Below are 22,366 nucleotides of genomic sequence, written 5' to 3' on the forward strand. Positions count from 1 at the left end.
CAGATCCTGAAGCCATTAAAAGAATAATAAGGGACAGCATTTTCTCATGTATCTGCCGACTAAGGAGAAACAGACAATTTGTCTACAACTATAAACCACCGGAATTCAAACAAGATAGAATAGATCATCTGAAGTGTTTTCTAACCATTGAGGAAACGGATGGGAGGAAGTGGTTGTGATTACAGAAGAGCAATGCCAGGGACCCTTGTCATGATAGACACATGAGCTACACATGTGCAGAAATTGTATAGTGTCACACACATACACTCACAAGTACATGTTAAACTGGGAAATCCGAGTAAAAGCAATGGATTATATCCATGTAAGTCCTGGTCCCAATATCCTACTGTAGTTGTGCAAAATGTCACTATTGCAGGAAACTGAGTAAAGGTACTCAGGATCTCTTTTATTTCTCACAACTGCATGCATATCTCCAATTACTGCTATAAAATTTCCAATTAAAAAAAATCTAACTTGTTTCCTTTAGGAGTTGAATCCTGACAGTGATTCCAGAGCCTGCATTCTCAGTGGCATATCTGTGTATTGCTATGTTACTCTGAGACGTTGCATTGCTAATAGCTTGGTGCAATCACGTGTGAATCCTTCTATGTGTAGCTTTAAAAGTGTATTTTGTGTATATATATGTGTGTACATATGTATCTTTTATCTTTACCAGCAATGATCAATATTAGGTAATACATATATATATATATGTTTTCCTATTTCTGTCACATAGTTTGAAAGTTCCACTAAATATTGGCAGTTATAGTCACTGAAGACTCTTTAGGTTGTGGCAAAAACTGGACATAGCTTAGTAAGAAGAACCATTAAAACTGCCAGAATGGCTGCCAGATTAGACCATTTTGACTTAAAGAAATAGTAATTTCATATGGTTCAAAGAAATTGCTGCATAAAGGATTTCTTGGAAGGATCTTAGAGTAGGTCATAGGATCAAAGGAATTGCAGAGAGGACAAGAGAGCCCTGGGGTGACTGGGACCAGGGACACGTACTCTTTATTTCCATTTCTTCCTAAATTTCAAGTTCTGCTGATGAGCATTCTCTATACTGCCTACTATATGGTGGCCTTCAGCATCTTAGCCTAACAGTCTTTCAGTGAGAAGGAAAGAAACTATTTGAGATTTGTTTGAAAAAAGTTTGGGGTAGGGACACCTGGGTGGCTCCGCAGTTGAGCATCTGCCTTCGGCTCAGGGCATGACCCTGGAGTCATGGGATTGATCAAGACTCACATTGGGCTCCTTGCGAGGAGCCTGCTTCTCCCTCTATCTGTGTCTCTGCCTTTCTTTCTCTCTGTCATGAATAAATAAATAAAATCTTTTTTTAAAAAAAAAAGTTTGGGGTAGATTGAAGTTAGCTTGGTTTGGGTCACATGCCTGACCATTTTCCAATCATCAGGCAAAGGGTGATGGTTGGTGCAGCACGAGTTGTGTGGACAGGGAGCCAGAGATTGCTCCTACATGAAGAAGGAGGGGAGGAGAGCATATGAAGGCTGACCCAGACATGGCCAACAGGGTGACCACTGGGAGCCAGGAGCTACCACTGCAGCCTGTGTTTGTTGTTATCAGGGCAGAACATCTAAATGATAGTTAAATCATGAATGTAAAAATGACTCAAGACTAGACCTAATTGTTCAGCTTTTGAGTTCAGGAGAATTTTTCTCTTCTGTTAATGACCAGCCTATCAAAATTAGGAGACTATCAGAATGTTTTCAAAGGTAGCATTTGAACAAGGCATAATATTTATAAACCTTTAATATACATTTTTACTAGGCAAATAAATTTCCACTACAAATTAACATGGTCCCCCTTTTTTTTTCTTTAAAGATTTATGTATTTCAGAGAGAGAATGTGAGTGTGTGAAGGAGGGACAGAGGGAGAGAATCCTCAAACAGATTCCCCATGAAGCACAAAGCCCCACCTCAGGGCTCTGTCCCATGGCCCCAAGATCATGACCTGAGCTGAAACCAAGGATCAGACGCTTAACCCACTGAGCCACCCAGGTGCCCCTCACATAGTCGCTTTTTTCTACCACAGTTGAGGTCTCATAGCAGAGACTATTTGAATTCAGACCTGTGAGTAATGGGTATGAGAAGCTGTGGCTGAATGCTTTAAAGCTTCCTGTTACATATAGGATGTGTGTTTTGAGAACTTAAGAATGCAAATAGAAGACACAAATATCCTCTCCAACTGAAGATATTTTCCTTGAAGCTTTTAGTTTATGGCTCAAATGCTGAACCTAGCTATGGTATCTAAGTGATTATTACTACAAAATAAGATGGGCACTTGGGAATAAAACCTGAATGGTGTAGGATACTGATTCTTGCAAGAACGTGGTGATTCATTAGTTTGCCCCTGTGTGCTCTGACTTCAGAGCTCATCAGCATAGGCCCCATTTGAGCAGTGCAGTTGTAGCCTTTATAAAATGGTAGTGACTGTGATTGCCCACCCCGGTGTCCAGCATGGCTTACATGAAGACCCATGGGAACCTTGCTTGGGTCCATCTCCAGAAAATAGTACTTTGTCTACCACTGAAATTTTATGTTACTTTTGTTAGGAAATGAAAAAACACATGCTGTAAGGTTTTCTTTAGTGCCAGCACATCTAGGAGCCCCACTCAGTGCCTAGATGTACTAATCAGCATACTCCGATGTAGCTGTTCATTTGTACTCTTCTCTGATTCATCCAGAGTATCTTGCAGTAATTCTGCTTTATGTCTGCAGCCCCATTTCAGAGCAATGTCTGTTCACATTGCTTGCATACCTGTTTACAGTTTCTAAACTGTTTTTGCAGTCATAAATATTTGAGCTTCAAGGTAATCCTGTAAAGTATAGACAAAGATGACACCATGCTTTTTCCTTTAAAAACCCGTCTAAACAGAAACAAGAACAGGTGAGCCTAGTATCATCAACATAGACTGTAGACTTCATAAGGGCAGGGATCTGTTCTGTTCACCATGCTAGCCCTGACTCTCAGTATAGTGCTTGACATTCAATCAGTGTTTCAAGATGATTGATGTTGAATAAACATAAAAAGTACTAAGTTCTTCAGGACTTGGAAGAACACAGAAAAACTTGTGTTGGCAGAAAAGAGAAATACACAGCCCCAGGAGACCAGAATGTAGCTCAAAACAACCTGTCACAAGCACAGTTCTTTGAAGTCTGGTGTTTAATCTTAAAAACTCATACAAATTTTGAATTCTGCTTCATATTAGAAATGTTTATTTAATTGTAAAATTATTTTAAATGTTATTTACCCTAAAATAATATGTTTCTGGGAGATGTGCTGTATGTATCCTGAATACCCCCTAACTAACCTATGTTTGGGTATTTGTTTTGCTTCTGAAAAATACAGATGTCCAATTAATTACATCCTTTCTGAGGACTCTCAATATGATGATGAGCCAAATTTATGCCTTCCACCTTTTCCTTACCCCTGAATTCATCATCTTCGTTCATGGCAACTCTTTCCAGTTTTTTGGGTCAAAAACTGTTGCATCATTCTTGATTTATTTCTTTCTCTCACAGTTTATATCCAGTTTATTTGGAAATACTGTTGTTTCTACCTTAAGAATATATCCTGAATGTGATCACTTGTAACCACCCCTTCTGCTACCAGACTGGCATCATTATCTCTGTTAAATTAATTTGGCAAGGAGGCCCTTCAACTGACACAGCCTTAATGCAGTAGCAGCCTATGTAAGTATACTGAAATTGAAGCCTGTAAATGCCTTGAGGTTACAAAATCAAAACACTAAAGAAGTAAACAGCCAACTAGCCTTTTGGCCTTTTCTTTGCTTCTGCACTTTCTGTCTTTCCCCTGGCGCCAGGGGCAGAGGGCTCCTGACCACTCACCATTTGGTGCTGCTCCAATCAAGGTTTGCTGAAATAAACTCTTAAAATGTTTCATATGCCTCAGTATATCTTTTGCCATCTTTCACCTGGTGTGTATGTCTCCCCTGGCCCAGCCCCCTCTTCACGTGGTGGCATGAACACATGTGTCAGGCCATGGTAGTGCTCTACATGGCATGCCATTTGTGGCCTTCACTGGAACTTCACCTCCTTCATCTTGGCCCAGACACTCTGGCCTCCAGTGTGCCTGGCTTGCTGCTGCTTCAGGGCTTTGCATGTGCTATTGCCTCGACCAGACCTGCTCTTTGACTAAAGATCCAGATGGCTAGCTCTTGGACCTCATTTGGATCTTTACTCAGAAGTCATGCTTGTATTAGGTCTTCTTCATTCATCCTAAATCTTCACACCTACCACCAAACACACTCCCCTTTCCTTGAACTTTATTATTTTTTCCTTGACAACTTACTGTATCTGATATACCATCTGTTTTATGTCTTGAAGGCATTTATTATCTCCTCCCCCCGCCCCCTCTTTCTCTTAAAAAATATATCTCTAGATCATGAACTTGAGGAGAGTGGCATAGGATGGCATGGAATATATATCAGGCATGCCAGGAAATCTTTGTTTTCCTAATCTGTGTCCAGAGTTTTATTAGAATACTATTTTTTAACTGTCCCTCACTCTCTTCTCTGATTCAGAACTCTAGTGTTTACTCCCAAAGTCTAAGGCTTACTTCTTTTCTTTCGGATGTTTGGGCAACATTGTGCTAACTTTCTGGAGTCACCCACCTAATTGTCCGTGACTGTCGCATTCTTCAGGCATCAGGGACAGAACTTCTCGTGGAGGAAAGCAAAGACACCATCTCCTTCCTGGCTGTTTATTCCCACATATCCCAGTGCCTTTCCCCTTACTGGAAGCTGTAAGTATGATTTCAGAACTTGAGAGTCCTTGAGACTCTAAACATCCCAGTGACCACTGGGACTGGGTCTCCCCTGAGCAAGTGACTCCTGAGGAGACTTGCTTCTCAGGGTTGTGGCACATCTGTTTTCCTTCAGTGCTAGTTGCTGGCCAGGCACAGTGCCTGGTACATAGGAAGTGCTCAGTAAACTGTTTTTGAATCAAGACTGGACCCCTAAATTTGAATTTGATTACTTAGTGTTTCCCTCTGTGGCCGCCTCATGGATTTTCCACCTTTACATATGGAAGCTGCAGGAGACTTTGTCAGAGGCCACGTTACAATGAGCCTGTGTTTCCTTCCAGGATATGCTGTCTCTAACAAGTAAGCTAAGTAAGTTTTTCGAATATGTATTTAAACAAGACTCATTCTAGGCTGACCTTGCATTTGGAAAATGTTTTTACAAGGAACCTGTAAATTATGAATATTTCACTTTCTTTTCATGGTTTTCTTTTTAAATTCACATTTGCTTCCATTTTCTTGTTAAAATGTATTGAGAAAGATTAACAAAAATGCCAGTGGAGAAAATACAGAGAAAATATGCAACCATAATATATATTTTAGGTCTGTGTTATTCAACAATCTACAGCTATGTTTACATAGTTGATCTAGGACAGAATGCAATGCTGTAATGCCGCAATATGCTGCCTCAGAGCCAGCATTCACGTGGGTATTATAATGTGGATGTTTGGGAACTCACCTGGTGCCCTAGTGAAAAATGATTTCGTGTGCAAGGCAGATCCTATCTCTGAGGACTTCAGACCATATTGTACAGTTTCCAAAAATAACTTGCCATTATCAGCTTTGACCCCTAGCTTTGGAATCGCATTTTCTGTTTATTCATGTAGGATATGATCATCATAGAAAATATGGCCTATTCCAGTGTAGGTTTTAGAGGCAAAAAGTGGTACACAGGCTTTTAGTTCCAACCAAGTAAAGTAGCATGGACCCTGACGCTCTCATCCCAGGTTAACTTTTGAGAAAGTATAAAATCTCTAGTGCTAGGAACAACAAAAACATGAGGACCCCTTGTGGAGATTGAAGTCTGCTTGAATTTTCTTGTCACTGGGAAATGGGGAGGCAGCCAGGAGTGTCATGAGAGTCTAGAAGAAAGCTTTTTCTTTTTCTCTCTCTCTTTTTTTTTTATTGTGGTAAAATATACATAACATAAAATTTACCATTTTAACAATTTTTCAGTGTACAATTCAGTGGCATTATGTTTGTTTATACTAAGCTCTGCTTTTGACTTTCCTAATACATTGGCTTTTATTGGCAGCCGAATTGTCATACACACATGAGGGCATAATTATCTTCAGCTGTACAAGTCCTTAGGCTTTAGGTATGAAGACCTCTGCTGAAGTGTGTTTGGAGGAAGTATTTAAATATGCAAGGTGGTAAACAAGCGAGCATCTCCAACAGACATGGGAAGTAAGGAAGATCAGGTCCCCTAGGAATGTTTATTGATGCTGTCAAATGACAGAATAATCCAATTTAGTTTGAAGTCTGATGTCTTTTATTCAAGGGAAGACAGTCAATGGATTGTTTACTAGGATCTTTACAGGCAGTTGAATGCAGTTCCTTAGGGATTTGGAGCAGTTTGGTAGAGTGTTGGAAGCAGCAGAGCTGAGACAGGGTCTGACAGGTTAGGACTAAGATGAGCTAGCTAAAGTGTTGCTGGACGATTGTGATTGGTATGTGTTAGGTTTCTCTGATAGGTGTTTCCCACAGCACAGGCTGGCTTAGGATTTGATTTGTGCTGTGGATAGGGTCCATGGGAATGGCCTCCATTTTGTGGGTCCTGATATGGGAATTAGCTTTATCAGTACCTTTAAAAATGTCAAGAACCAAAGAGAAGAGACCACAGGCCAAGTAACCTGGAACTGAGATTCCAGACATTATCTGCAGTATTGAGTGGAGGGGAAACCAAAGAGACTTGTCTGTGGGGCCACTACGCTCACAAAACACAGAGGTACGGCTTTTATACTAGCAGGAAGATACTTGCTTTGTCTAATCCAAAATAGGGAAGGGGTGGGTTGGGGAGGAGAAGACAAAGGACTACACTAAATGGGAAATATGAAAAGAGTGGCCAGCATCTAATGTGATAGTAATTACGATGTATGGTACCGGGTTATCTTTTATAAAGAGGAGTTCTCAGACCCAAGGGGAAAAAAAAGATGCAGAAATGAGTTCTCTCCAAGAAACATACTTCAAAAGAAAGGCAGAGGAAGGCTGAGAATAAAAGGATAGAGAAGAGATCTACATCAACAGGAACCCAGGGAAAGTAGAGGTAACTTAACTTATAAGAGAGAACGAGGGATGTTCTAGACTGATTAAAGGAGCATTAGAACACAGTGTACTCATTGGAAATATGGACTGCTAATGATTCAGCTTGAGAATATACCAAGCAACAACAGAACTGCAGAGAGGGAGAGAGAAAATCAACAGTTGTGTTGGGAGAGTTTCAACACTCCACTCTCAGAAGCCTAAACCCTGCTGTGAAAAAATGAGCAGACACGGAGAAGAGTTGGATGCAACAATTAGTGAGCACTTGCTATTAAAAGTATGCCTAAAACTGGACAGTCAACAGAGTGTGCATTTGGGGGCTTGTAGGGAATGGTTACAGAGAGCAAGCCATTGTCATGCCATCCAGGAAGCCCGTGAACAGGAGTGATAAACTTCAGGGTCCATCAGTATGGCACCACATGACAAGGAATTACCAGCATGACAGCCTGCCTCCTGTAAAATCCCTGTGGTTATAAATTAAATATCGTATTTCTAAATAATCCTAGGGTTAGAAAGGAAATAAAAAATGGAATTGTGATCTTTTGAGAACTAAAATGTCCCAACTGTGAGATGGAGTCCATGTGGTGCTTAAACAGGTTTTAAAGTCTTACATTTGTTGGCAAACAAGAAAGGTTAGTTAAAAAATAAGTGAGCCAGGCAGTCCTCTTGAGAGTTGGTAAAAAAAAAACAAAAACAAAAAAACAACAAAACAAAATCCAATAACAAGAGGGAAGGAAATAAAGTTAAGTACTAAAAGCAATAAAATACAGAATAATAACATTAAATGATACAGAAGTTTAAGAAAATCAAGAGCTGGTTCTTTGAAAGCTGAATAAGATCTCGGATAGACTGAATCAGAAGAAAAAAATGAACAAAAAATTACGATATAGCCATAGACCAAAGATATTTTAAAATGATAAAAAATATTGGAACAAATATTACATACTAATAAATTTTGGGAAAAAACGAAATAAAATATATTTTCAGAAAAAAATATAAAATGTCAAAATTGCCATGAGAAAAAATCGATAACACGATTAGATCAACATATGATCAGACAAGTACATAGACATGTAGTCAAAGACTTTTTTCCCCAAAATATCCAGAAGGATTTTATAGGTGTTTTCTGGCAAACTTTTAGGAAACAATCACTTACCATCGTTTACAAGTATTTCCAGAAAGTAGAAGGTATAGGAAACAATGTCCAGCTCCTGAAGCCACTATCAGAAAATTGATAAATGCAGTCCTGCCCATTAGGAGAACTAAGGAAAAAGTGTGGTTATCTCAAACAGTGTAGCAAAAGCACTTGATAAAGTGATTTTAAAAATACACATAGGTAATGTATTAAGAAGGGAAGGGGTCTTTTTTTAAGGTTTCATGCCAAAACCTATATCACAGATTAACTTAATGGAGAATTTTGAACGATTCCCTCTAATACTGGGAATAAATATACTGTTGTCCATCACAGTTTAATGCAGGAAACAACAAAACCTTCTTGGTTTCCAGACAGAAAGAGATGTAGTGCATTAGGTACTTAAGTTGTTGGAAGGGCTTGGAGGAGTGAGTTTGGGGGCCGATCTCAAGGTCACCCCACAGTAGTTGGGGTCCAGAAGACAGGAAGTTGCTGCTGCTGCTGCCATTTTCATTACCATTCACTTTTTACCCCTGCAAGCAGATAACTAGACACCCAAATGCAGACTCTGGCCTGACAAGCACATCTTCCCATCCTTGCTTTCTAGCATCCACTGGAGTGGGGGCATCCTCTGCTTTGCCTCCCTCCTCCAAAATCCTTTGGAGAGTGCCTCTCAAGTGACAAGATTCCAAGTTGCATCCACAACCTTATCTGCAAGGAAACCTGAGAAGTAGATCCAGATGTAGTTTCTGGATTTCAGACCCATCTAGATAGAGGTAGAACGGAATGGAGTTTGAAAGATTCAGTCAGAAGTATCTGCCACATTATCTCACCATCTCTGCTGCTGCTTGGCCAAGCATTGATGTCCTGAGGAATGCTATCCAGGAAGAAAAGGAAAGAAAAGCTTAGTATTGGGAGGAATAAAAGGATAATATTTATGGATAATAAGGTCATCGCGATTAATAGAATGTAATAAACTGATTATTAGAACTAATAAGTATGGTGACATTGGGTATATATGCTCAATCTATAAGAATCAATGTAATTTCTCTTCATTAGTAGTATTCAACTACAACTAAAAATGTAATAAAACAACATATTAGCAACAAACTATATAGTATCTACAAATTAATCAAGACTGCATATCTTTTCAGAGAAAATTTTAATTTTAATAACAAAGAAGATTATGTAATAGACTTTTTATTCTCTTGCATGTAGTATTAGGAAGAAATCAGTTATTCCTTTTTTTTTAAGTTATTCCTAAATTAATCTTTAAATTCAATTAAATCTCTTCCAAAATTTGTTTTTGAAGAATTTTTTTAAAATTTAAAAAAATTTTTTTTTATTTATGATAGTCACAGAGAGAGAGAGAGAGGCAGAGACGTAGGCAGAGGGAGAAGCAGGCTCCATGCACCAGGAGCCCGATGTGGGATTCGATCCCGGGTCTCCAGGATCGCGCCCTGGGCCAAAGGCAGGCGCCAAACCGCTGCGCCACCCAGGGATCCCTGTTTTTGAAGAATTTGATAAACTTCAACAAAAGCGTAAAGTGATAGGGAAAAAATTGACAAATTTGATTAAGTTTTGATATCTATGTCATGAAGGCATTGGTAGACAGATGGCCAGGTAGCAGAGCAGGGGATGATATATGCAATGTCCAAAACCTGTAAGAGAATAATAGCAAGTTGATGTCTAGAACTGCAAGAAACTCCTTCAAAATGGTATGAAGGAGTTAGCAATCCTAGTAGAAAAAGAAGGAAGGCATGTGAGCTTATATTTCACCAAAGAGTAAACCAGAAGGCTGCCAGCATATGAAGTCATCAAACTCATTAGTAACCAGAGTAATAAGAATGGAGGCAACAGTGTGATAATCACTATTAAACTAGTAATAATTAGCTGAAAAATGAATATAGGAATTCTCATGCAGTGTTAGTGGGAATGTAGACTTCTGTGGCTATAATGGAGAACAACAGCCTGGAAGTTCTTAATCAAACTAGGAACACAGAATGGTTCAATTTATTCTCCTGGGTATATGTCCTAAGGATGTTGTCAGTAACTGAATAACATAGGTGGACGAGGTGTTTGTGGCAATGTTTGTTTCTAGAGGCAGGAAGTTTGGGTGCTAATCTAGGAGAGCAGCTGGGTAGATTGTGGTGGTTATGCACAGGGAGCAATCAGAAGCAACTGTGGCTACTGTACACTGAGCAAGGTGTGAGGTGTCACAAAACACAGCAATGTTGGAAAAGGAAGCTGCTGAATGGGATGAGTAGCATAGTACCATCATTCATTTGAATTAAAAGTACATGCACACAGAACAATATGCAGTTTTTGTTTTTCTTTTTTTAAAGACTATTTATTTGCCAGAGAGCGAACACAAGCAAGGGGAAAAGCAGAGGGAGAGGGAGAAGCAGGCTCCTTGCTAAGCAGGGAGCCTGATGTAGGACTCGATCCCAGGACCCTGAGATCATGACCTGAGCCGAAGGCAGACACTTTACTGCCTGAGCTACCCAGGTGCCCTGAATATATGGTTTTTAAGAGCACATTCAAATAAAATTATACCCACAAAATACAGGAGATTGTTTTAGGGTTTTTAAAAACCTGTACAATGAACATCCTTACATTTATTTATTGGGTCACATTTCGGGTCATCTGCTTAGAGAGGGAAAGCAGTGCCCTTTGGTTTGCTGGCTCTGGCCTCAGGCAAGATGTTGATCCCTTTGTGCCTGACTTGCCCATGGGTCCTGAGGATTAGATGGCTTGAATTTACAACAGAATCTGAAGAGTGTGTGGTATATCATAAATTGGCAGTGAGTGACAGATGTCACTATAGCGTTGTTCCTGGAAACAAAACTTAGGATTGACTGATATGAAGGTTTTTTTTTTTTTTTAATTTTCTAAGATTTATTTACCATTTTGAGGGGGGGAGGGGAGAGAGAGATAATCCTAAGCAGACTCCCTATTGAGCATGGAGCCCGACATGGGGCTCAATCCCACGACCCCAAGACCATGACCTGAGCCAAAACCAAGAGTTGGACACCCAACCAAGGTGCCCCTGGTGCATACCTTTTTTTTTTTTAAGGTGTATCATTGGTTTGCTCATTCAATAAGTACTGAATGCCCATTATATGTCTTGGCATTTAGACAAAGTAGGCAAAAATCCTTGCCCTGGTGGAGCTAAACTATCACAGTAAACAACAACAACAAAAGTAATGAAATGTGTAAGGTGATAGTACATGTCATAGATAACAATAAAGCTGTGGTTAGTTTTCATGGTACTTTGATTCAAATTTGCCCAGTATCTGGGTCGTTCACTTACCTTTTCATTCTACATGATCTCAAGAGAGTGATCCTTAAGAGATTGGTTGTTTGAACCAGAGTCACTAATAACATAAAGAGCAGTTCATTTATTGTATCAATCTTTGTTAGCTACATGAGACAACTCTGATAATGTCCTCCCTAACTTCCCTTCAGATGAAAATGTCATCCCTCTTTTTGCTTCCATGACTCTACACCTCTGTCAGAATAGTAATCACCACTATATTTTCTATTATGGTGTACATAAATTTTTTCTCTCACTAGATTTCAGATTCTTCTGATCAGGGACTGTGGGTGGTTCATCTGTCAATCCCTAAAATGGTCAACATTCAAGGAGTTTTTGTCTAGTTGAATTTTGACCTTCTGGTATCCTTTGGGTTTCTTTCTGATAAGTATTTCATGACCCCCAAGTGTATTCAGTACCACATTCCTAAAGACCTCAGAAATTATTTGTACCAGAAGTCTATAGCAAGAGCAGACCATTGGCAGACAGAACTTTACAGTTAATGACTCTACCTTTGGTGATATATACCTTTGGTGACTTTACCTTTATCAGATTTCCTAACATAAAGTGTTTTTTTTTTTTTTTTTCTATGTTGACCTCATTTGGATTATCTGTGATGGGTATTGTTGGTCACCAGATCCCTTCAGACACCATTCAGATTCCAATGAGTTTGGTTCTGACTTGGGAGCATATATCCATTTTACGTTGTAAATAAATAGAAAATATTTTCTCAAAGGAATTAGACAAATTGTTTATCTTTTTTTCATTATACAAATAAACATTTATTTTTAGTTGAGCTGTTCTAATTTATTACTGAGTATTTAGCATGGCATGTTTTTTCTGCATATTGCTATCAGCGGTTCTTTGGACCTTAATTTTCTCATTTGAAAAATTAATAAGTTTGTATTTTTATATTTATTTACTCATTTAAAATTTATATCTTCCTCAGTTTTAAAATGCACTTAAAACTGGGAAATGATACAAATAGTACAAAGAAAATACATCAGTTAGAAATGATAAAAACAAGAAAAACAAAAGTAGGCCCACATACTAGAACTGGATGTGAGACCGTAGAAAGATGCAGAGTCTAGGTCCTTTGCCTTGAAGGCACCTGATTTTAGTGGTGATGCTACACAGCAGCCCATAGGACAAGGGAATCCCAGCTTGTGCTCTGCTTCCCAAGACTCATCAGGTAAAGCAGATTCTTTGTTGCAGAGAAGCACAGCTGTTCATGATGCCAGGACCAGAGGATTTTGTTCTTGAGAAGTTTGATGTGGTGGCCACGGTGTTTTAATGAGCAGTGTCCTGGTTATAAAGCCTTATGAAGAGTCCCAGAGGGTTACCTGTCCACGTAGGTGGTGAGGTGGCCCTGACACAGAAGCCAGGACCAGAAGTGAAGGTGCTATTCTCAATGACGGCTCGGCAATCCTGGGCTGGGTGGGCTTTATGTCTGTGCACTCAGCAGTCATTGGCTTCTGATTTGCACTTACTGAAGGAAATTTTCACTTTGTCCTTCTGCATTACAAATTTGTTACTTTCGGAGGAAGATTTTGACCTTAAACTTGTTGGGTCTGTTTTCTGTGATATGCAGTTAACACTTACACTTTTCCTGTGTTCCTTGGTGTGCCTTATGTGTCAGAAACCACCATCTTCCTTTGCTGTGGCTCAGAGTGTCTTTCACAGGCCTTCAGACCAACATTTTCTGCTTCTCACTCTCTTTTCCTCACAATCCTAAATCCTGTACAACAGCTCCATTGTTTGACAGAGGAGAGACAGAAACCATTGGTGCTTCATTTTCTGTGTAACACCAGCACCCAATTGGATTGGGACACGCCTTAGGGTGTTGCTTCTCTGCCCTTTCACCAAACTACTGTCTTCCTCTCACGATGATGAGGATTCCCATTTAATCTATTGCTTCTGTGAGAATCTCTCAAATTCTGGATTATCTGGAGGTACTTCTTGTTTTCTAATGATCGTTTTGTTTATAAAACATGATCATGAACTTCTGTCGCAGTCAACAGATGGCAGTGGCCTGCTCATTTTCCCTAGCATGGCGTGCTGAGGCAGGCAAGAGTAGGTGTGATTTCCTGCACCGATGGGTCCCCAAAGGCGTTGCAAGCTTTGTGACACAAAGTACTTTATTTTAACACAAATTAATGTTCTTTATTTTGTTCAGTGATTTTTGTCAATACATAAATGCCTAGAATTCATTTTGCTTGCTTTTCATGCATGCTTCTTTAATCTATGGTGATTTATGTGTTTACCATCTGTAGTAAAAATTTCCCTGTCAGAGCATGTACTGAGATATTTGTACTTACGGGACATAAATTTGTTTTTTGTTTTCCCAGGGAGCTGATATTTTATATTTTTCTCAAATATATTTAATGAAATTAAGATTTTCCCATCGGAATGTTTGTTTTAAATATTTCAGCTAAGTGTCCTGTTATTTGATTTAGAGTTGGATTATTGAAGCTGATTTTTACTTAAATGCAATAGCTGGAATACCTTTCTCTGTATATTTCAACTTATTCTGGATGTTTTATATTATCAACCTGCAAAATCTTGTTTGTGATGTTACTGGCGGTTTTCCAAGCTATCTTTATTGGTAACCAGCTTTTTGTTTAGGAGTTTGTTATAAAGGAAATCCCAAATACACATCTTTTCAAAATTAGTAGCTCATCTAAAACCCTTTTTAAAATAATCAGCTCTGAGAAATGTGAGCTCACCAAATATAGCATTCTTGGTGATCAAAGAATAGGATCAAATTTTTAACTTGGACAAGGAGTTCTGGTGTGAGTTATGAAGAGATGTAAAGTAATCTGTTGTCTTAATATTGAGCTAAATCTATTTTTTAAGCTAATTGGTAAATCTTTAAAAACGGTGCCTAGCCCTTAAAAAGCCCTCAGTCATTCTTTTCTTACTCACTTATTCCTTCCTCTTACCTAAATTACTCACTATCCTGTTAGAAAATCTTCAAAATCTCCTTGTTGAACCTCCCAAGTACACAGGATTAATTGGCTAACTACCACTGCCTAACCATCAAAGGAAGAGCACTGACCTGTTAAATTAAACTTTCAGGTCAGCAGGAAGGGACTAATATCTTTTTTTTAAAGTCAGTCTACCACACATCTACTGGGTATTGACTATCAGAATACTATAGACAATAGGAAGACTAATAAATCACCAGTTCCTAATTTTAAGTAATTTACATTCTTTTTTCTATTACTTTGATAAACCTTTAATTTGTGTAGTGGTATTTTGTGAATTTTTGTAAAGTAAGGTGTTTTAATTTGTGGTAGTCCTAGGCAAAAATGCCTTATCAGAGAGGATGTGGAGCCTATTATTAGGGATTAGGATCTTCTAGACCCTCGGGGCAATAGTGTAGAGATTGTATTCATAATAGGTATGAAAACCTGGGCTTGGCATAGGCATCATATCTGACTGGACTAATCTCTCCCCATGTGTTCTAGAAAGACACACTTCACAGACTGACCATAGCGGAGACCACTGGAATGTACCAGAAAGAGCATGGATTAAATAAGCCAAACACATAAAAAGGCCTAGCAAATTGCCTCACAGTGTATGAGCTCAATAAATGGTGGCTTCTATTATTCTATTATTATTTTTTTATTTTGGTCAACTTTTTTAGAGAAGATGGGCAGCCACTCATCCATGACTATCCAATGCTTGTTTTGTTTGGGGCACAGTAGAAGGTATAGAGGATTTAATTGTGACCCTGACAGACATCCTCAGTGCCCCTGTAGAAATTTTAGTTACATGGACCATTTATGCAAGTGCACAGGCCAAACAGTGGTAAGTATGAAAGGAGTGAAGTCCAGGGTGCAATTGGTTGTATTCCCCTGAACTAAGAGTACAGGAAGATGTGCCTTGAAAGGTGGGTGGAAGCTGATGAGAGCAGGATTGGAGGTGAGCAGTGTTCTAGCAGAAGCAGCATCCTGTGTGACCACTCAGGGAAAGTACAGAGCATCTGGAGCTTGTGTGTACAGCCCAGGGAGAGGGGGTGAGGGTAGAGGGCCAAGTAGGTGCTGCTTGGACAGTGCCTTGAGCTTGCTCTGATGGAGTCTGGGCTTTATCCCAGAGCAGTGGAGGAGCTATAAATTAATTTTAAATATTGCCGGGATCTGACAAAATCCTTAACTTAGAAAGTTTTCCATGGTCTCAGTCAAGAATGGGCCATCTTGATGGACTCGTCACTGTGGAACCAGGGCTGGGATTCTGCAAGGGGGTTGGTGCTGAGCAGCTGTGGTTGGGGCATGGACAGTGGGCAGAGTTGTGAGTCGAAGGGACTGAGCAGAGGGCCCCTCTCTGCTGGGCCAGGCCTGGGGTTTATCAACAGGAAATGGGTTGCATCTATTTGCTCCTGGCCCAGGGAAGAGCAGGCGTCAGGGAGCCATGTCCCAGGACAGTTGATGCAGCTGGCCACTGGGGAACTGTAGCACTCAGGTGAAGACACAGTGGCAGTGTCTCTTCAGTCACCCTGGCATCTGGTTAGCGAGCTTCCTCCAGAGCCAGCCTTTGAATGGAAAGAATAATAACCAAATGATCCTGTCCCCAGGGGTTGGGTGGGTTATCCAGATTAGCTCAGGGCCAAAGCTAACTAAACAATAGAAGGCTTTCTGGGAACTGGGCTATGTCCTTCTATTGTGGCCAGGTGCCATGGTGATTTCGATTTCGGCTTGTCTGTTCTGTTCTTGGGCTCAGGGAGACCCCTGGAAGCCTCTGTTCAGACAGACAGGAGGGGAGAGGGAAAGAAGGAAGGAAGGAAACCTGAATTTGTAATGAGGCCACACCTAAACACTGTGTTTTTTATCTTTTTTTTTTTTTTTCTGATCTCCTCATCAATTCTCAGTGCATTTATTGATTACATATTAAAGAAAGAGCTCTATTTTAGGTGTCATTCTTTGCAGAGCTGGTGTTTTCACTTTGGTTCTGAAGATAGAGCAGGAGTCCTAATAGTTGACTTTGATGACTTGGATAGACTGGCCGCCCAGCTCTCCTTGCAGAGCAGACCAGACTGGTTAGTCCTAGATTCGATCTGGTATGTGAATTGACATTTCTGCTGTTGTTCACTGATGCCAGAACCTGGGTTCAAGGTAGCCAGTGAGGCCAATGTTCTTGTTGCTGAGGTTGTATAAACTTGAGAAGCATCTGCAGCCTTCTTCCCACACCCCTAACTCTGGTGAGTGCTGTGTGCAGGGTGCCTGTCACTTGCAAAGTGAGACCTCTGCTCCCACTCCATGCCCCACCCCTCCACACATGGGCATTCCATGCAGCTCAAACAGGGTAGAGAGTAATGGGTGCAGCGTGGCTCAACCTGGCTTCATGAAACTCAGAAGGAAAACATTTCATTTAAAGGTATGAAGCATACCAACTTCTAAACCAAATAAAGGAATAAAGAAAAAAGTGATAAGAGGTGGAAGCTGGAAAGAAAATCTACTGGAATGAGGACTGTAGAGTTCTAGGATTAAGAAAAGAAATAACGGACAGGCTCACAAATTAAGAGTGTAAAAGGCACTTCCTGTGAATAACAAATGTCTGAGCATGAGCTGTCCTGTTGGAGCCACTGGTGTCTCCAAGTACAGGGGAGTAATTCTCTCAGTTTCTTCTTCTACTTGCTTCAAGTTGTTGAGTTACTACTGCTTTATCCTCATGAGGAGCCAAAGAAACCTTTTTTTGTGTCTCAGAAGAAAGGTCCCAAGTTTGAACTGACATCTGTGTGTGTTTGGGCCACTGTAGGAGAATAGCACAGACTGGGGCAACGGGCAGCTCAGACAACAGAAATAGATTTCTCACGGTTCTGGAGGCTAGAAGTCTAGGATTGCGGTGCTGGTCCACTTGGTTTCTGGTGAGAGCTCTCTTCCTGGCTTGCAGAGGCCACTTCCCTGCAGTTTGGCATGTGGTGGGGAAAGGAAGAGGATACAGGATACTCTGGTGTCTCTTCTTAAAAGGGCATTGATCCCATCATGGGGACTCCACTCTCATGATTCAGCCTAATCCCCATTATCTCCCCAAAACCTCAGCTCCAGATTCCATCTCCTGGGGGTTAGGGCTTCAGCATGTGGATTTTGGGAGGACAGAAAGATTCAATCCAGAGCATCTCATTTTTTTTTTATTTAAGCAAAAAGAATACATTTATACATTTTCTGGAGGAGAAAAACCCCACATGGCTATAAATAGTGGCTTCAGCTGGCTTTTGATTTTTCAAGATCAAGTGAAATAAATCTAGAGGTAAACAATAGAATTCCATTAAGTAGGAGCTTCAAAGGGACCATCTTAGTAAAGGCAGTAAATCTGTTTGGAGAAAGTTTTGGGCATCAACTTATTAATAGCATTCAAGCCCATCAGGTTTTCTTTGTTCTTTTAAAGTTATGGGAATGAATTAAAACCAAGCTTCCCAGTCTATCATGTATCATTGAAACCCAAAACACAATAGCATTTGTCTTGTTACAAACCAAGAGGCTGTAAATCTATTATTTATTTTTTATTAAAGGTGCAAGCTCCCCAGTGAGGCCCATGAATGGCCAAGAGAAATAGGAGATGAAGCCTTTCATCTCTGCCCAGTCTTTCCCCATGTGACCCAGGTCAGCAGTGATTCAGTGTTCCTGCTACTCTTATGACTGTGTTTGTGTACCTGGACTATGTTCAGAGGTAAAGAGAAAAGAAAGGGAAAAATGAGGAAAATGACAAGTCTGACTTTATGTTTTAGAGCAGAGTTAAAATTGTAATTAGAGAAAGCTACATGATCATTTCTAGCTCTAAACAAAATTTTCCATCAAACCACTTGTGCCTTGGATCTCTTATGGATCATTATACATAATGTAGAATGATAATGCTGTGCTATTCCAACATCTCTGTTATGGCCATCCCCCTCAAGCAGGGCCCCAGAAGGCACCATTGTTTACAGGGTGACAGTGGCCTGGCCCAGGTGAGGGCTCCTGGAAGGACACCAGACACCTCAGTCTGACTCTGGACCAGGAAGGCCTGTGGAGCAAGATCGGCCTCACCTGCCTCCTTAGGGAAAGCCAGTCTCGGTTTGCAGCCAATGGCAGTGGTGATAACTGCCCATCCCTGACACTATCCCATGGGATCTGCTAGGGAACTGGCCCAGTTCATGGACGCCATTCCCTCTCTGGTCTAGCAAATAACTTCATTATTGAGTATTCTAGTCAGGCTGTAGTAAAGATGCCAGATCTTTAACTTGCTAGAAATAAACCAAACCAAAAACAAGTGGTAATTAAGTTTCCATTTTCTCTAGTGTAGGAGACATGGCGTATTTATACCTGTGGCACTTAGGCATGGTCCTGTGTGTGGCTACATGTTGCCTGTTAAGCCTATGTGCAGAAACTAAAAGGTGTATTTCTTTATTGTCCTAGAAACTAGAGTTTCCACATTTTGTTCTTGATGCTTCCTTGATTCAGGTGGAAGGTAGGTACCTGTGAATCATACAGAGGTCAGCAGCCCTTTGCTGGGCTGCCTAAAGCTGCTCATGGAGAGTTGTGGTTTGATTGCCCTGCTGGCTGGCAAGAATCTGGGAAGGCACCCTCTTGGCATGCCTCCAATTGCACTTTTGCCATCATGGGCAGGCTCTCATCATCTTTCCTCTGCGTGTGCCTTTGTGGCTGCCTACTGACGTGACTCCTATGTTAGGTCCACCTTGCAGAGATTGGGCTGCACATGAATCCCCCCAGAGCCTGGCCACACCGAAGAGATTCCCCTGCCCCTGAGCCCATTCTAAATTAAACCTGTGCTCCTCCATCTGGATCCCAGACTCACTGCAATACCACCACTGCTCTCCGTGTGTTTCCTTTCCTGAGGCTTCTCTACAAGTCGTCTCCTTCCAGTAACAATAGCGATAGCTAGTAACAGTACTCCAAGGTCGGTCCTATTATTGACACCATCATACAGACAAGGAGAAGGAGGTGCCCAACCCAGCATCCCAGGGACGGCAGGTTGTAGCAGCAGACCAGGGGGTCTGGCTCTCTGGTGATGTGGCTCTGGGAGCTCTTAGGGCAGTGCTATCACTCGGCCACCTTGGACTTGTCATGCTTCTGGGGGTCTGTGTGTCCCAGGAATGGGCTCTTTCATGCCTTCCTGGCTCCAGTGCAACCTTCTATGCTATTTTTCGTAGAACTTTCCCTCCTTCCGTAGAAACCCCATGGAACTCTTTCATGTTTCTGCTATTTATGGAGCCCTGTCTGTCAGGAGCTGTGCTTAGTGCTTGTTATGTCTGTTAAGTTCAATTGAAGTGAAATAAACTGAACTTTATTCTTCAGCACTCCCGTGAGGAAAGCATTCTCTCTTTTACGAAAGAGGGAACTGGCTGGCAATAATGTTTTGTTTGGTTATGTCATTCCTCAACCATGGTAGAAGCTTCTTGAAGGCAGAGTCAGAATTTCCTCATTTCCTATATTCTCAGGCAATCCTGCCTAAGCCCACAGACCACAGAGACAGGCAACCAAGTATGAAGGAAACCTGAGGCTGTCAGGACTGATGAGAGGCGGCCACTACCTTATAATGCTGAGAGGTGCTGAGGATCTCTCCCTGCCCCCCTTCCCTTGTATGAATGCACTTCAGATATTTTCCCTGTAGTTGGAATTACTTTTCTCATCAAAAGGGGGCTTCATTGAAAGTAATGGACTTGAGTGCCAGTGTCTTCTCTCGACTCAGCTCTGTGGCCTGTGGCTTTGCTCCATGGGATCTCTGGGTGCCACAGGGGAAAACTCAGCATACAGGGGAGGGCTGTGGAGGGCAGTAAAAGAACAGCACAGGTTATGGGCACATGTCTAGGAACTCACAAGCCCAACAGCAGACTGTGTCCTGAGGTCCTCCCTTCTGTGACTCAGGCTTTGGCTTCAAGGAGGGTGGGCAGGGGGGACAGGGGGAATAAAAGCATTTTGATAAAGAAGCCAAATTGGAGACCCTGGATAGATTGGTGTAAACATATTTCAAGCCTCTGGTTGTTTCTTACATTTAGGCCCTGGCGGTAGCCAAGCGGGCCATATATCAGCAGGACCTTGCTTACAGCTCTCAGACTAATGAGGATTATCATTTATGCTTGAGAGTATGTAAATTTGGCAGTTCTTGCTCTAAAATAACATTCTCCATCTTTCTGGGAGTAAACTGCTTTCTTAGTAAACAAATTTTCAGTTTATTATGTTACCATTTAGAAACTTTCTTATTCTGGTGCCAAATTGCTCTTAAAGGTGACTGATTCATAAAGAATATTTTATTTACCTTGAAATCAGATTCTGTTTAGAACAGTGTTAAAACACAGGAGAGTCAGCAGTCCATCACTAGAGATCTGTGAGGAGCTAAAACATTGGAATCCACAACTGTATTTATGTCTTTGAGAGGTTGTTTCTCTCCAGTTCATAGCACTTATATCTGTATCATTCACTGAGCAGCTATTCTGTGCAAGACCCTATACTTGAGGGTCTCCTTAAGATTCAGAAATGAGTAACAGATTAGTCTCTGGCCTTTGAGCCTCTAAACTTTGAAAAGGAGAATAAAACAAGTACTAAATAAGTGGCAAAAAGTCCCACGTGCCCTCTGAGAGGTTGGCACACAGGGAATGGCTCAGGGGAAGACTGTGTCCGCCTGTACATTCCGAGGAAGTGGTGCAGAGAAGGCAGGGTATGTGACAGCAGATCAATTCAGGGTGGGTGGGAGATGGTGGGCATTTGCAGCTGAGAGAATATACCAGCAGGGGAAAGCCTGGGGACCTGTGGAGCAGTAAGAGGTTAAGTCTTGTTGGAATTGAAGGTTACATGCCCATGGTCTATGGCTGGAAGCCTCATGTGGGGTCAGATACCCTGCTCCTCACCATCTTGGAGGCATCCATGCTCATCTAAGATGTTTGGTGATGGAGAAGTTTTTAAAGTTTGTGCAACTGGGAACGTAAGTTGACTTGAATAATTTTTTCAAGTATGTTTCTACAAACCTCATTTGGGGTATTTTGAGCCAGAAGGGTTCTGTGCTTAATTTAGTTTGGGAAATAAGTCTTTGTTAGAAGATTTCTTGGAGCCTTTAATATGCCTTGTGACTTTTTGAAGGGGGATATATTATGTGCTATTTCAAACATATTTGACCATGGAACCTAAGTGGGATACCTTATTGGATTCTTTTGACCTCCTCTTTCTTTCTGAGGTACTGTCTGCACAGCACTCCCTGCCTGATTTAAATTACAGCCCCAGCCCTGCCTGGCCCCTTACTCTGGGCTCAGTTCTGATTTAGTTGCCTCTCCATGTCTGGACTTGAATGAAATGTCACACCCCCAATGTTCCCAGAGTGGCTCCCAAGGGGCTGGGTGTCCAGGGAGTATTACCTCTTCAAGAGATGAATTTCCATCAGTGGAAATTGGGAGTCAGGCTGGTGGATTTCCCATCTTTTCTTCTTCTGTGGACTCCTCCAAAGTGTGCTTGCTTCTATAAACTTTCCAGAGATGCCCCCATGTACCTGGATGTGTTTAACAGGTGAACTGATACACTTTTGAGTCTGTGCCATCGCCACACCTAGGATGACCCATTACTTCACATCTCTCTTTATCTTGAGTCTATGTTCTTAAACATGTTCTACCTTGCTTACACTTCCCAAATTAAGTGTTGGCATGTAGTCCTTGCCTCAGGCTTTCCGTTCTGGAGGACTTGGACAAAGGCAAAATCCCTTTTTCATTGACCATTTGAGGCTGATGTCTCCCAGGGCTCACCTTGGGCAGCAGTGGTCTGATGGGCTAGATGTGGCACTGAGCAGTGAGGATGACCAGCTTCCCAGTAGTCCAGATAAACAATAGGGAG

At 41.2% G+C, this 22,366-nt stretch overlaps 1 protein-coding gene and 1 long non-coding RNA gene across 7 annotated transcripts in view; one reads left to right on the forward strand and one right to left on the reverse strand.

The window, feature by feature from the left end:
• SDK1 (sidekick cell adhesion molecule 1) overlaps positions 1–22,366 on the forward strand; it is an 895,654-nt gene that overhangs the window by 311,654 nt on the left and 561,634 nt on the right. The gene's annotated exons all lie outside the window — the stretch shown is intronic.
• LOC140638829 (uncharacterized) lies at positions 19,531–22,271 on the reverse strand. The gene is made up of 3 exons (XR_012035777.1): positions 21,898–22,271; positions 20,808–20,884; positions 19,531–20,312 (listed from the first exon to the last, which is right to left on the reverse strand). It is a non-coding gene; the product is annotated as an uncharacterized lncRNA (long non-coding RNA).

This window comes from Canis lupus, chromosome 8 (genome assembly GCF_048164855.1).
Source record: "Canis lupus baileyi chromosome 8, mCanLup2.hap1, whole genome shotgun sequence".
NCBI lineage: Eukaryota > Metazoa > Chordata > Mammalia > Carnivora > Canidae > Canis > Canis lupus.